This window comes from Taudactylus pleione, unplaced genomic scaffold (genome assembly GCF_031769625.1).
Source record: "Taudactylus pleione unplaced genomic scaffold, aTauple2 ptg000564l, whole genome shotgun sequence".
Taxonomy (NCBI): domain Eukaryota; kingdom Metazoa; phylum Chordata; class Amphibia; order Anura; family Myobatrachidae; genus Taudactylus; species Taudactylus pleione.
This window is the reverse complement of record NW_028284966.1, coordinates 1,555,094-1,568,656: the sequence shown is the minus strand read 5'-3', so window position 1 is coordinate 1,568,656 and position 13,563 is coordinate 1,555,094.

The following is a 13,563-nucleotide window of genomic DNA, read 5'->3' as shown; positions in this document are numbered from 1 at the left end:
GTCTCCTGATTAGGCACATGGGTATATACAGGTGCTATGTATAACTTGATATTGTACCTTGACAAAGGTCCACGCACAGGACCGAAACGTCTGAATTTTTAATGCTGTAACTTTTTTTTATTAGGATTAAATAAAGAAATACTTTTAGAAGACTGGTGAGTGCACCCCCTTCCTTTCTATTTTATATATATATATATATATATATATATATATATATCAAACAAACGCAATCAAGAAATCAGAACACCACCATAATAAGGAAAAAAGTCTTTAGTAGAAGAATAGCATTATAACAGCATCATCTTCCAGTAGAAATAAACATCCATATGTTACATATAAAGTTCAGGCATCTATACTTAACAGCTGCCTGTGACCACGTGCATCATGTAAAGAGTGCCCCAGGCCTGGGGCAGAGAATGATACAATCATTACAAAGAACTGTATAAAAGGTGTTGACACTAACAGCTATCTGCATTCCAAAAGTTGTCACCATAATAAATGGAAACGGAACATTCCCTACTCTCAGTTCAATAGGATTAAAAGAAACTGCAGCAATGTAGAGACATGCAATTAACAAATGGAACTATATGCTGAGAGATTCAGAGAAAAAGGTTACCCAGAAGAACTGCTGAATGAAGCAGTTATTAAAACTAAATAATTGGATCGTAAACTACTTTTTGAATATAAGCCAAAAGCCAAACAGGTAAAAGAGATTGTACCGTTTATAACGAATTTCAATGGACAAGAAAAAACCATTAAGAAGTCCTTGGAAAAATATTGCCACATCCTCCAGATGGATCCCGTTCTAAAAGACATATTACAAACCAAACCCCAAATTGTTTACAGAAAATCAAAGAATCTGAAAGATCTGTTGGCTCCAAGCATGTTAAAAACAACTGATACAAACAAAAATATGATCACAAAGTGTGTAGCCAGCTTTAAATGCGGACATTGTAATATCTGTAAATTCCATCATCCACAAAGAAAAACCTTTGAGGATTCCAAAAATACTAAGTAATATAAGATCAAAGGAGTTCATGAATTGTAACTCTACGTCAGTGATTTATCTTTTAGAATGCACATGTGGGTGCAAATATGTGGGAAAAACAAAAATAACTTTGAAAACAAGAATACAAGAACAAATATAAAGAATAAAGTAGAAGAACACATTGTTTCGAAAAAAATTTCTATTAAACACAATTCAAATCCAGAAGATCTCATGTATAAAGCTATTGAACATGTCACATTGGGCCAAGAAGGAGGAGATTTGAGCAATTTATAATCTATGAGAGAAATGTATTGGATCTTTGAATTGAACACTTTATCTCCTTCAGGTTTCAACGAAAGTTATGAAATAGTTAATTCATATAAAGCCCTGGACAAAAAGAAGAAAAATCAGTGCATGTATTAATACCTACTGTTATACCACTGTGTAGAAGCCCAGCTATATTTTGTTAACTCCACATAGTTGGGCCCGACTAGCACTTGGAAGGGGGATCTCCTAGGAATATCGTGTACAGTGGTTACAAGTACACCCTGACGGGAAGAAACTTTCAGGACATCACCTTGGGGGGGTTACAATCCCACACCAGATCAATTAACAGGACCATCTGGACGTATATCAATCATGGATTTGAATATATTCAGCACAAGGAAAACTCTATTAGATTGTCATATGGGACAAAGAGGATGGCGGTAAAAAGGAGACATCATAAATATACTGTCATTCCACTCTGGTTATGCTCAAACTCGACCAACCTTGGAAGCTAAGCAGAGTTGGGCCTGATCAGTACCTGGATGGGAGACCTCCAGAGAATACTGAGACAGTATATGACAAATGTTTTAGAAAAAGAAGATTGTCCAACAATAAGAATAAAAACATTTAAATTATTTTACTCATTTAGAAGATATTTCACTATAGTACCAGATATGATTCTAACACTAAAATGACTTAAGGCTAAAATATATAAATGGCTCCTACCTATTAATTAGATTACCCTGTGTAAACTTATATTTCAAACATTCAGGTCTTTCAAAATAAACTAACATACTGAAACATTTATAAAGGATCATTATACTACTATGTTTATTATCCCCAGATCAGGTGTGATGCACATGCGCAATTGAGCGCTCAAGGAAAATCCCATACTCCATGGCCACAATATCCAAAGTGAGGGTGGAAGTAACAACATTTGAAATATGGGCGGAAGTAATGAATTACGATCTGGAGGACTCGCGGCCATGACTATAGGAATGCACCGCAGAGATGATGTCCAGGTAATACAACTTCCGGGAATTGGCAACACACGTACCTGACAGAGGCGGACGTGACATCACCAGTCCGAGCAGAAGGGCACACGGATTAGCCCTGTGTGGGCGGAAGTTCCCGAAAAGTCTGTTTTCTAACTAGATATATGACTTTTTTTATTCATCTGGAGACTAGTGATTAGAACTTCTCAGATGGACCTTTCTGAACACCCTACATTTTACCTCTTTTAAGTCCTGCCCACAGGTTGAAAGGGGTGGGCACCGGATATTGATGCAAACTGCTCCTCATTAATTTCCTTGCATGGGGGTAAAAAGATGCAGACCCCACAACATAACACTACTCCCTTGAAGAAGTATTGAACTGATGAAATGCGTTAGAGCCTGTTGTTTCTATGGCTGCTACTTGAACTTTTAAATCGCTACCTCAGATAAGCTACCTTGCCTATATTTATTTTATTCCCTTTTGTTTATTTATATCTGTATGTGTATTAATTACATTGCTTTTTAAGGGAAAAAAGTGATGTTTTTATTCCAAACTGTTATATTAAATTTTGTGTTTTAAAAATTTTCACTGGGTTCACTTTACTACAGATTAATCTTTATATGAGATATATATCGGGTTGAAAGTGAATGGAATATGTTTTATTATATATACATTTTAACCAGCATACATATTTTAATCAGCTTATTTGCACTTTATTAAAGTTTTGGTGTATATACATTAAATAGGTCATTGCACAATTTTGCACTGTTTTGCACATATAGCACTTGCACTTTGCAACATATATATATATATATATATATATATATATATATATTCTTTTACACGTGTTTCTTTAGTCACTTATTTATTTAGTCGCTCCATAGTCATTATCCATGTACTACTAAGCTTGCTGAAGGTGCATTTAAAACATGACATTAGTGAGTTAGGGCAGCACAGATGGTGTAATGGTTAGCGTTACTACCTCACAGCAATGAAGTCATGGGTTCAATTCCCACCCTGGACCTAAATGTGTGGAGTTTGTATATTCTCCCTGTGCTTGCATCAGTTTCCTCCAGATACTCCGGTTTCCTCCCTCACTCCAAAAATATACTGGTAGGATAATTGGTTAGCAAAAAAATAAAAATTTTAATTAACCCATTCGTGTACATGTGGTAGGGAATATAGATTGTAAACTACACTGGGGCAGGGACTGATGTGAATGGCCCAATATTCTCTCTGTAAAGCGCTGTGGAATATGTGTGCGCTATATAAATAACTGGTAATAATAATAAAACTATGCTTGCACCCATTTTTGTGGGTGTGAAACTAATTGAATATGGGTCTTATTTAAGCTGTCAAGTATCTGTGAATGTCTCACAAGCATAGGGCCAAATTCAGCAGGGGACGCTATTGCACTGCTGAACACAGATTCATGATTATCGGGAATCTGTGCAGGTGCATGATCCGTTCTGTGCATGTGCAAAATGGGTCAGCGATCCTGCACGCAAACTGGCAGCAGCGAGCAGCATTGCAATTCCAGACCCACCGACAAGACCCATTCCATTAGATACAAAATGCTCTGCTCCTGGACTTCTCTCTTAATTTATGATTACAGACACCTGTATTATCAATTACCTAGTTCAACACAGGAGATTGCAATGATACATTAGGTGAGAAGTCCATGAGCAGAGTGTTTTGTACCTAATGGAAAGGGTCAGGAGGGAGGGTAGGCAACTCCATCTGAAGCTGAATCAGGCCCACAGTGACTTAAGGTGCATGCACACGTAAAGATTTTCTGTCCACCCATCCAACTAGTTTATTGGTTGGAATGAAAATCTGGTAAGGTATGAAAGCAAATGACAATCAGCAAATTGCTCCCAAATGCTGGAAAAATACTGTTGTTTGAACAAATTGTTTAGATCAAACTTTAACAAACTTGTCTGACGACCATTTTCATCTGTTTTCTGGCATTTAGCATCAAATTGCTGATCACTATTTACTCCCATACATTACCAGATCTTCATTCCAAACTATCAACTAGTTGGATGGTTGGAAAGAAAATCTTTATGTGTGTAGCCAGCTTAGGCCCATATTCAAATTGAGATGAGCCGCGATACTTTTCATGGCCTGGACTTTCCGCCTACTTCGCCTGTTCTGCAGGCGGAAAACTATTGTTGCCATTCCTGCTTTACCCCATATTCAATATAGATGTACATGAAAACGGGACCCGGTGAAACTGAAACAGGCGGAAAGTACTGTCATTTTTGGGGAAATCAGCCTGACAACCCCCAAAAGATGGGGGTTACCTATGGTACCCCCCGATTTGGCTTGCTGAAGGTATTTGGTGATTTTTAAACCAGCTCAATAGCTGTTAAATAGTGTTTTTATATACATGATGCAGAATTGAATTTAGGACCTTTTTTCCCAGAAAATAACTTATCCCAGCAAATTTGGGGTACTTGAAAATGGGGGTCAGCATATTTAAAACTTGCTAAAGTGAACTTGAAAAATCATGAAAAATCCACCTGCTGCAAGCACCTGCAATCCACAAAACACTTGGGGCATACTTGGGGACCCCCCCCAGAGTGAAGTTCGCTAGTTTTTAAGTTTGTACCCCAACATTTTTTTTTTGCCCAATTTCAAAGTCATTTTTTGGTGTATAAAGCATTTTTTTTTTTTTTAAATTGACACAGATTACCCTTGGGGGACTGTCTGAAGGCTGCACGGGGGTTCCCACATCGTTGCACCCCAAAACCCCAATTCTGCACTTTTTTCCGCCTCCCATTCATAGAGAAAACTAAGCAGCAGCCACAGCAGTCTCCCTTGTCTGTGGGGGAGGGAGCTATCACACACACTGGTCACACCCCCCCCCCCCCCCCCGTCTTAGCGCCTGCAAAACTTTTTTTTTGAGGGGGCATGGCCATGCCTCCCGCAATTAGGCCACACCCCCTCTGTCCCTGTGCCTACCATGGCTCTCTACGGCCCTGGCTAAAGGTATTTGAGGTCTTTAAATTGTCTCAATAGCTGCTTTTTTGCACCTTTGAGAAAGTGGTGAAGAACAACATTTAGCACCTTTTTTTTGGAAAAATTAGTAGTCCCATCAAATTTGAGGTACATGAAAATGGGTGCTAGCATATTTTAAAGTTGCTAATGTGAAGATTTAAAAAAATAAATAAATAGTGAAAAAAACACCTACCGCAAGTATCTGCAGACAAAAAACACCCGGGGCATACTTGGGGACCCGCCCTGAGTCTATTTTGCTAATTTTAAAGTTTGTCCAACAACTTTTTTTTTTCAACCCCAAAACAAAATTACTATTTTGGGGTGTCTGGTGGTATTTTTTTTTTTTTATACAGTTCGCACTTGGGGAACTGTCCAAGGGGTATTGGGGGTTCCCGCAGCTTTGCACCCCAAAACCCCAATTCTGCACTAGATTGACATTTATTCATAGATGAAAACTTTACACAGATTTTTGCCATTGACTTTTCTCACCTGCGAAAACTCAACGGAATTGAATATGGGGATAAGTGCAGAATGGCAAAATGACATCATCGGCTTTTCGCCGGCTGATTGAATATGACCCTATGTATCCATTTGAAAAAATTACTTTTACCATATGCCACAAACAGTGTTTCTCCAGCTGGTTAGCTCTTAATTAGATTGTAACAAGAAATAGCAGAAAAAAATCCAGTGTTGCAGTTTATTTTTCAAGTTTGTAGCAAATAATAACAGACAAAGAATCCTGTCTTGTATTTAGAGGTTACTATGCATCTATATATAAAAGGGATGACCACATTTATCTATCAGTGCTTATCTCCCAGTAATTCAGTCTTTTAACTGGAATGTATATAGAAATAGACAAATGATAAAGTTCCACTCTATTATAATAATTTGCTGTTAATTGGTATCCCTGCCACTTACTGCCCCTTTAGTACTTCGTCCTCAGCATTTGGATCATAAATGAGTGCTTTTAGGATCCATTGATCCAGTCTTCAGTGTGTCTGTAAGTAATTGCAAATCCTTATCCTAACAGCTGCTGGCAGCATCCCCAATGTGCAGCTATATCCAGTGGGTCTCCTTACAGGTACAAACAGACTCCCATGATATACAGCAGGACAGTGTCCAGCTTCATAGCACTTGTAATTTGAAGCTGGTATCCTTTACACATTTCCCCACCTATCACATCAGTGGCTTCCTTATAAGTGTCAGACTGGGACATCAAGGGCCCACCAGGGGAATTCAGTGGTAGGGACCTATGCTTTAGAGATGTGGCCAGCAACCAAAGATGCTTGGCTAACCAATAGGTAAATCTTTTTGAAGTTTCTATAGAACCAAGAACCCATGTTGATCAGTGGTACTTTTCCATCAGGTAACTGACCATCTAATAAAGTAGCAATGTATTATTTGAGGTCGGGAACCTGACACCTAGAGGTAGGTGGGCCCTCAGGCAGTGGGGCCCACTGGGGATATCCCTTGTACCCCTATGGTCCAGTCCAAACCTATATACACATTGCATGCATGTTTATACCGTGCATGTTTCTCCTGTGTATTTGGACATGCCTCTGAGTTACTATTCCATGAGGGGAATTAACAAGGCCCCACAGAGATACCATTACCCTTTATAACCACTGCTTAACACAGGGAACATTCTGCTGTCAGCCTACAGGGTGAGCCATGAGTGTGCAAGGGACAACCAGTGCACTACCTTGCCCAGCATACCTTATATCCTCCAGGCTGCATCTGGCATTCCATCTACAGCATGTACCTGTGTTAAGCCTGTGTCCAAGGCAATTTGCTTCTATCTGGGTAATAACCAATTCCCTGATTAAATTGTCTTCTGTGTGAACTAACCTCCATTCACACACCACTATGCACCCTGCACAACTGCATACTCTGCAGGGGCGTATTTTTTATGGGTCTAGTGGAGGGCCGCACCACACTGCATGCCTAGCACCCATATTATATACTTACCTCTCCGGAATCCCACTTCAGCGCCGGTATCAGCACTGTAAAAACCTGGAAAGTGGCCATTTTCCTGACATTTTGCACAGTACAGTTAAAATTGCTGCCGCAGCCACTTTCCCAGTGACCTGCACATGCGCTTTAGACTCTGGGCTCACTCTAGTGCCCAGAGTCTATTAGTGCAACACAGGACACGCTGTGCTCATTGTGCAGCTGGCCGCCAGACTGAGAGGAGGGGGCCTGTGATGGAGACTGCACATGGGCCCCCTCCTCTCTTGAAACGCCCCTGATACTAAGTAGGTGATCTGCCAACTTAGTTGAATTCCTAGTATAGTGAATGAACATAAAATATTGCATAGGGCAAATTCAATTAAAGGCAAAAAGTCCGTTATCAGTGATAATTTATCGCCGATGATGTCATTTGTCAGTTTCCGTTATCCCCATATTCAATTTCAAAGACTTTTCACATGTGCAAAAAGTCTTTGTAAACATCGGGGATAAGTTTTCACCACTGCTTAGGTGGTGATAAAAAGTGCAGAATTTGGGTTTTGGGGTGCAGTATTAAAAAAAAACATACCCTGCAGCCTTTGGAATGTCCCCTTAAAGTAATCCATGTCAAAAAAATGAAAAAAAAAATTAGTGGACACCGCCCAAAAAAAGTGGTTACATTTTGGGGGACAAACTTAAAAACTAGCAAAATTGACTCAGGGGGGGGGGGGTCCCCAAGTATGCGGCAGGTGTTTTCTAGTATGTGGGTGGTTGCTGCAGGTGGATTTTTGAAGAATTTTTAAAAATCACTTTAGGGCCTTCAAAATATGCTTGAACCCATTTTCATGTATCCCAAATTTGATGGGACTAGTTATTTCCCCCCCCCCAAAAAAAAAAAAAGCTAAGTGCTATTCTTCACAATTTATGCACTTGCCATGGCTGTTTTAAAACCCCAATTAACTTCAGCAGGCCAAATCAGGGGTACCCACTGTGATCCCCCATTTCAGATCATCTTCTAAGGGCTGACAGGTCGATTTCCCAAAAAGTGATAGGGCTTGATACTTAACTTTCCATCGGGTCCCGTTTTTGCCGATTCCTAATTGAATACGGTGATAAGCGGTAACATACCGGCTACTTTATCCCAGGAAAAAACGTCTGACCTTGGACTTTTTGCCTCAAATTGAATATGGCCCATAATGTGTGTGGCTGATAATTACAGGATGGTGAATATAGTGTGTGTTTATATGTACTAGTGATAGGCAGAACAGTAACTGTATAGAGATGAGCAGGTGATGAGTTATGGTTTGCACCATATTAGGAAGAAAAACATTTTGAAAAAAATCTTTGTTGCAATATACTTCAAGTATAATATATATTATGAATTGAAACAAATGTTAATTAATGATAGAAAATGTTTACATTTTACAAGAAGTGTAGTTGCTACTATAATTTTTTTTTAGAAGGATCTACAGTATCTATCTTTATCATCATAGCATTATATTGATCAGCAAATGCGAAACATGGATTATCAATAAAACACATATGCAAGTCATCCAATCATAAAAAGTAATAACATCTTACCTAAAATCATTATTTAACCTAAGTAGAGCAGTTGGAATTTTTTTTTAAAATTGACTGGTATGAAACAATATCAAATACTGTTTTTTTTCAGGGGCAACATATTAAATAATCAATAATTTGGATGTGTTTAATCAGTTATACCCCTTTGATACACCTTTTACACTAGCTCCATTAACCTGGGTTTTTGCACGTGAACACACAGCAACCCTTGTTATTGTGCAGTGTGACAGGGCCGGGTTGAAATAAGCAGGGTCTAGCAAACTGGCATTTCAACCCTGGTCATGAGAAGGGTTCAACACATGTTCAACCCAGCTCATGGTGTAGTGTGAATGGGTAACTTTCTTTACATAGAAAGAGTCAGTGCTTGGAGATGAGATCATCTCCAAGCAGTGGTGTAAGTTCATCCTAGACGCCTGCAGGCAAGTTAGAATTCGGTGCCCCCCCCGTCACAGCTGCTGACAATGTAAGGTAGCAATTCGCATGCAGACAGGCTACAGATGGACAAAGGCAGCAGCTGATGGTTTGACATGTAGCTCTCCACTAGTGTATGGTGGCTTCTCAGATGCCGGGAAGGGGTGCCATGTATTGGGCGGTTGTGACGGTACACTCATGGTACATAGTTACAGCTCTAAGTGGGGTGAATATGTTGTGGACAATGCAGGGGTGCCCCTTCAGAGCTGGAGCCAAGTGGCAGGTGCCTCCATTGTCTCCCATAGTTCTGCCCCTGTCTCCAAGCACTGACTCATCATGTAATGCCGATTACATCATCAACCCAGCATTAGTGGTGGGTCAGGCCACCTGTCTGTAAGTGGTCTCTGCCGGGCTGCAGCCGATATAGGCAAGTGGGAAAAATCCCGGATGCAGCCCAGCAGATGTAAAAGAAGTATCACACTTTTATAACCCGGGTTATTGCACATGAACGTGCAGCACCCGGGTTACTGTGCAGTGTGAAAGGGCCGGGTTGAAATAAGCTAGGTTGAGCATGGTTGAAAACGGGTTCAACCCGGCTCGTGATGCAGTGTGAATAGGTAACCTGCGTCAATGAGACCTGGGAACCACACAAAGATTTGAGTTTAACTGCTGTGTAGTCCCAAACCACACAACACTTCTGTAAGTCAATAAACTTTCTATAATGCACCCTTAAAATTTCACTAAAATATCCATACACATTCCTGATGCATGCATTTCCATAAAAAGTATAGACGCTGCTGAGCCCTTTTTTTTTTAACCACCAACTAAAGCTGGGTACACTTGTCCAATCCCTTGCAGATCAATCCCATGACCAAACAGTTGGTCTGACATTGGAAACATGTGTACGCTCCTCCAATCAACCCTTTCACCTGATCATGGTCATCTGGTTGGGCCAACTGGTTTTCAAACATGCTTATAAAGCAGATGTCCCGACTGCCAACCAATATTGCAGTGTGCAGGCGGCCAAGTCTGGAGCTGGAAACTGATCTCTGGTTACCAGCTCAGCAGCTATCATGTTAGCATCAGCGACACTGCCTGGCTTAAAAGCTGCTGTAGCCGAGTGTGGCACTGGGTCGGATCCTGTATATATCTATTTTTTTTACAGATGAACTACAGGAGCCAATGGGCTCTTAATGTCTGGGCATGCTGACACTTGTTGTTCCACAAGAGCCATCAAGCAGTTGCAGGCTTGCTGGGACCTGTAGTCTTCCTGTAAAGAAAAATATTAAATCTATTTTTAAACACTAATAACCCAGCCCCCACCATCACCAGGGCATAGCCCTGCACTTTCAGCCCAAGGCTGGTTGCTGCTTATGAGGAACATTTTTAATTTTCCAGGGAATTCCAGCCCTTGACTGAATAGTTTGTGGGTGATATTATTGTTATGGCAATGGGACCCCATGCTGTGCCCCCAGCTATGGTATTATTCCCCTGGCTGGTTCAGCCTGGTGCTGATTATTGAAAAATAGGGGAAGCTCACATTTTTTACACTATTTTCCAATACTAGATCAGGGTCAGAGTGCAGAGCTGGTTACTGATTTGAGGGGGGACCATATGCTTTTTTTTCTTTAAAATTAACCTTTGAATTAAACCTGCACAGACCAGACAAGTGTGAGTGACAGCCACTTTCAGCAGACTGTTTCAACAGCTGTAGATTGGACAAAAGTGTATGCATAGGTTGAATGTAGAATCTGCTGTCAGATGTGCAGAAGGATTGTACAGTATAAAAGTCTCATCTGGAGGGGTATATTTATTAAAGTACATTTTTTAGTTGATTTTTATGTCGCTTTTAATCAACTGAAATTTACTGAAAATCGACAGTATAAAACACTACCAAAAACGTTCAATGTTAGTTGAATTTGGCAGGTGTAATTGCATTTGAATTTGATATTTCCTTTCAATACCGAGTGCAAATTGAACCAAAAAAATGAAATGAAACAAATAGAAAAAATAATTCACAGGTCTCTGTTATCTGTGCATGCTTCTTAGGTTCAAAAGCAGCTAAATAGTTGAAACTTACGTTGGCCCAGAACATGCTAACGGGAGCTTGGGAAGGTGTATAGTGACTTGCTGCTGTACTCCTGGTCATGTAGGACAGAAGAAATGACGTGACTGCAGCTCCACTTCCAGCTATTCTCCTCATCCGTACTATCCTTAGCTAATGCAAACTTACATTCCCCGCACTCGTCAGTGCTAAAGGATACTCACATATGTCCATAGACGTGCTACTTGTGGCTGGTCACTGTAAGATGCAATTAGGGCGGCTGATCCATCACTGATGTGCCCTGTTTGTGCACAAAATATAATGCAGTAGCCAGAACCGTAGCTAGCACTCTGAGCGCCTTGTGCCAGCCCCGCCCCTTTTTGCATGTGACGTCATAACATCACGCACAAAGGGACGGGGCCACCATTAATTGAAGCTCAAGCAGTACCCGGAGCATCTTCAAGATGCGTCGGGCAGCTGTAATTATGGCAAGGTGCCTGCCTGTAGCGTCCGCGGGGCGTTACAGGCAGCACTGCTGCAGTGATGCAGGCTACAGGGCGATGTTACAGGCACCTTGCAGTCAGAAGCAGGGGCCATGGGATGTCAACGGTGCTGCCCACAGAGGTCTGCGCTCTGTGTGGCCGCACTGGCCGCACACCCCTAGCTACGGCCCTGGCAGTGGCCAGCAGAGTTCTTTTGCACCTGCTCCAAGGCAGATGCATAATTTGGCCACCTTAGCCTTGATGTGGAGTGCGAAGGCTGGCAAAGTAATATATCAGCTGCTCCAAATGCAAACACACAGTACAGCCACCTCAGCCTTAACTTGTTTCTCTTTATAGCAAAGTTTATTTAGAAGGATAAAGGGTGTTGTTTGTCGTTCCCTTATTAATGGCAAAAATCAATTTAATTGGTGGAGTTTTAATTAAGATAATTTATCCACCTGGGACTAATGAAGTCACAAACCAAAGAACATATTCATTAGACATCTAGTTAATCCTGTTAATCCAGACCACTATCAATTTATTGAAAACCATGAGTTCATAAAGCCATATAATAAACCAAAATTCATATATTCTTTCAGTCTTTTTCAGGAACTATACTTATCTATTTTCCACTGTAAGGTTAAAGTAGTGGAAAAAAGCATTTTTAAAAAAGAGGGAAAATTTTACTAAGAGAAAGAAAACTTTTTTTTTTTTTAAAGAACATTTATTTCTTAAAGTGGTAGACCACCCATTACTTAATGAGAGAACCATTAATAAACCACTAAGAGAATACATGGATACATCACATGTTAAATCTAGGACCTACTGTACATAAAGGTATTCCCAGAACAGAATGAAGAATTAGAAAAAAAACAAAAAGGGAAGAAAAAGCAAATTATATATGCACAGAATGGACACCTCTCAAATAATAAGAGACCATTCTATGCATCTCTCCCAATATAAATTATGATCACCAGAGGAATTTTAGATCCACCATTTCATTTAATCCATCAGGGTAGAGAGAGCCCATATTATGAATCCAATAAGCTTCCCTGATGCATAATCTCCTATACCTATCGCCACCCCTGGAGGAGTTAAGATGGGCATCCACTATACAATTTCTGTCAGATATCTGTCCAATCTGGCTGGTTGGAATGAAAACCTGGTAATGTATGGGAGCAAATGACAGTCGATCATATGGTTTTAAACACTGAAAAAAGGACAAAGAAATTAGTTTAAATTGGTTACATTTGTGTGTTTTAACCAATTTGTCTGAATGACCATTTTTGGCTATTTTCCAGTGTTTGTGAGCAAATGGATGATTGTCATTTGTTCCACACATTACCAGGTTTTCTGCCTGAGGAAGCAGACACAGGGTCTGTGAAATGCATTGCTGCTATTGGTGCCTTCTTCTCATTTTTTATATTACGGTTTTGCACTATTTATGGTTATTATATAATTATATTATATTTTATTTTTTTATTGATTTTCTTTTTTTGTATGGCTATATATGAAATTATTTTAATGGAAGTTAAATAAAATTATTTTTAAGAGATATATATTTTTTCATTACCTACTTACATCAGGATTTAAAATGAATGTCTAAGGCGCTTATGCAATTGGAATAAGGTGAGCAGGATATTATTTACTATTATTCTGAATTAATGACAACCGATTTGCACTATGGAGGCATGTTTTATTTTCTTCACATGTCAGGATTTGAGACCCATCCAGATTGATTCATAGTTGCTATTGCAACCATCGTAGGACCACGGTGTTGATTTGTGTCCATTGTACTGATCTCACCTATAAAGGGTGAGTATATGTCTATATACTTTCTTTTT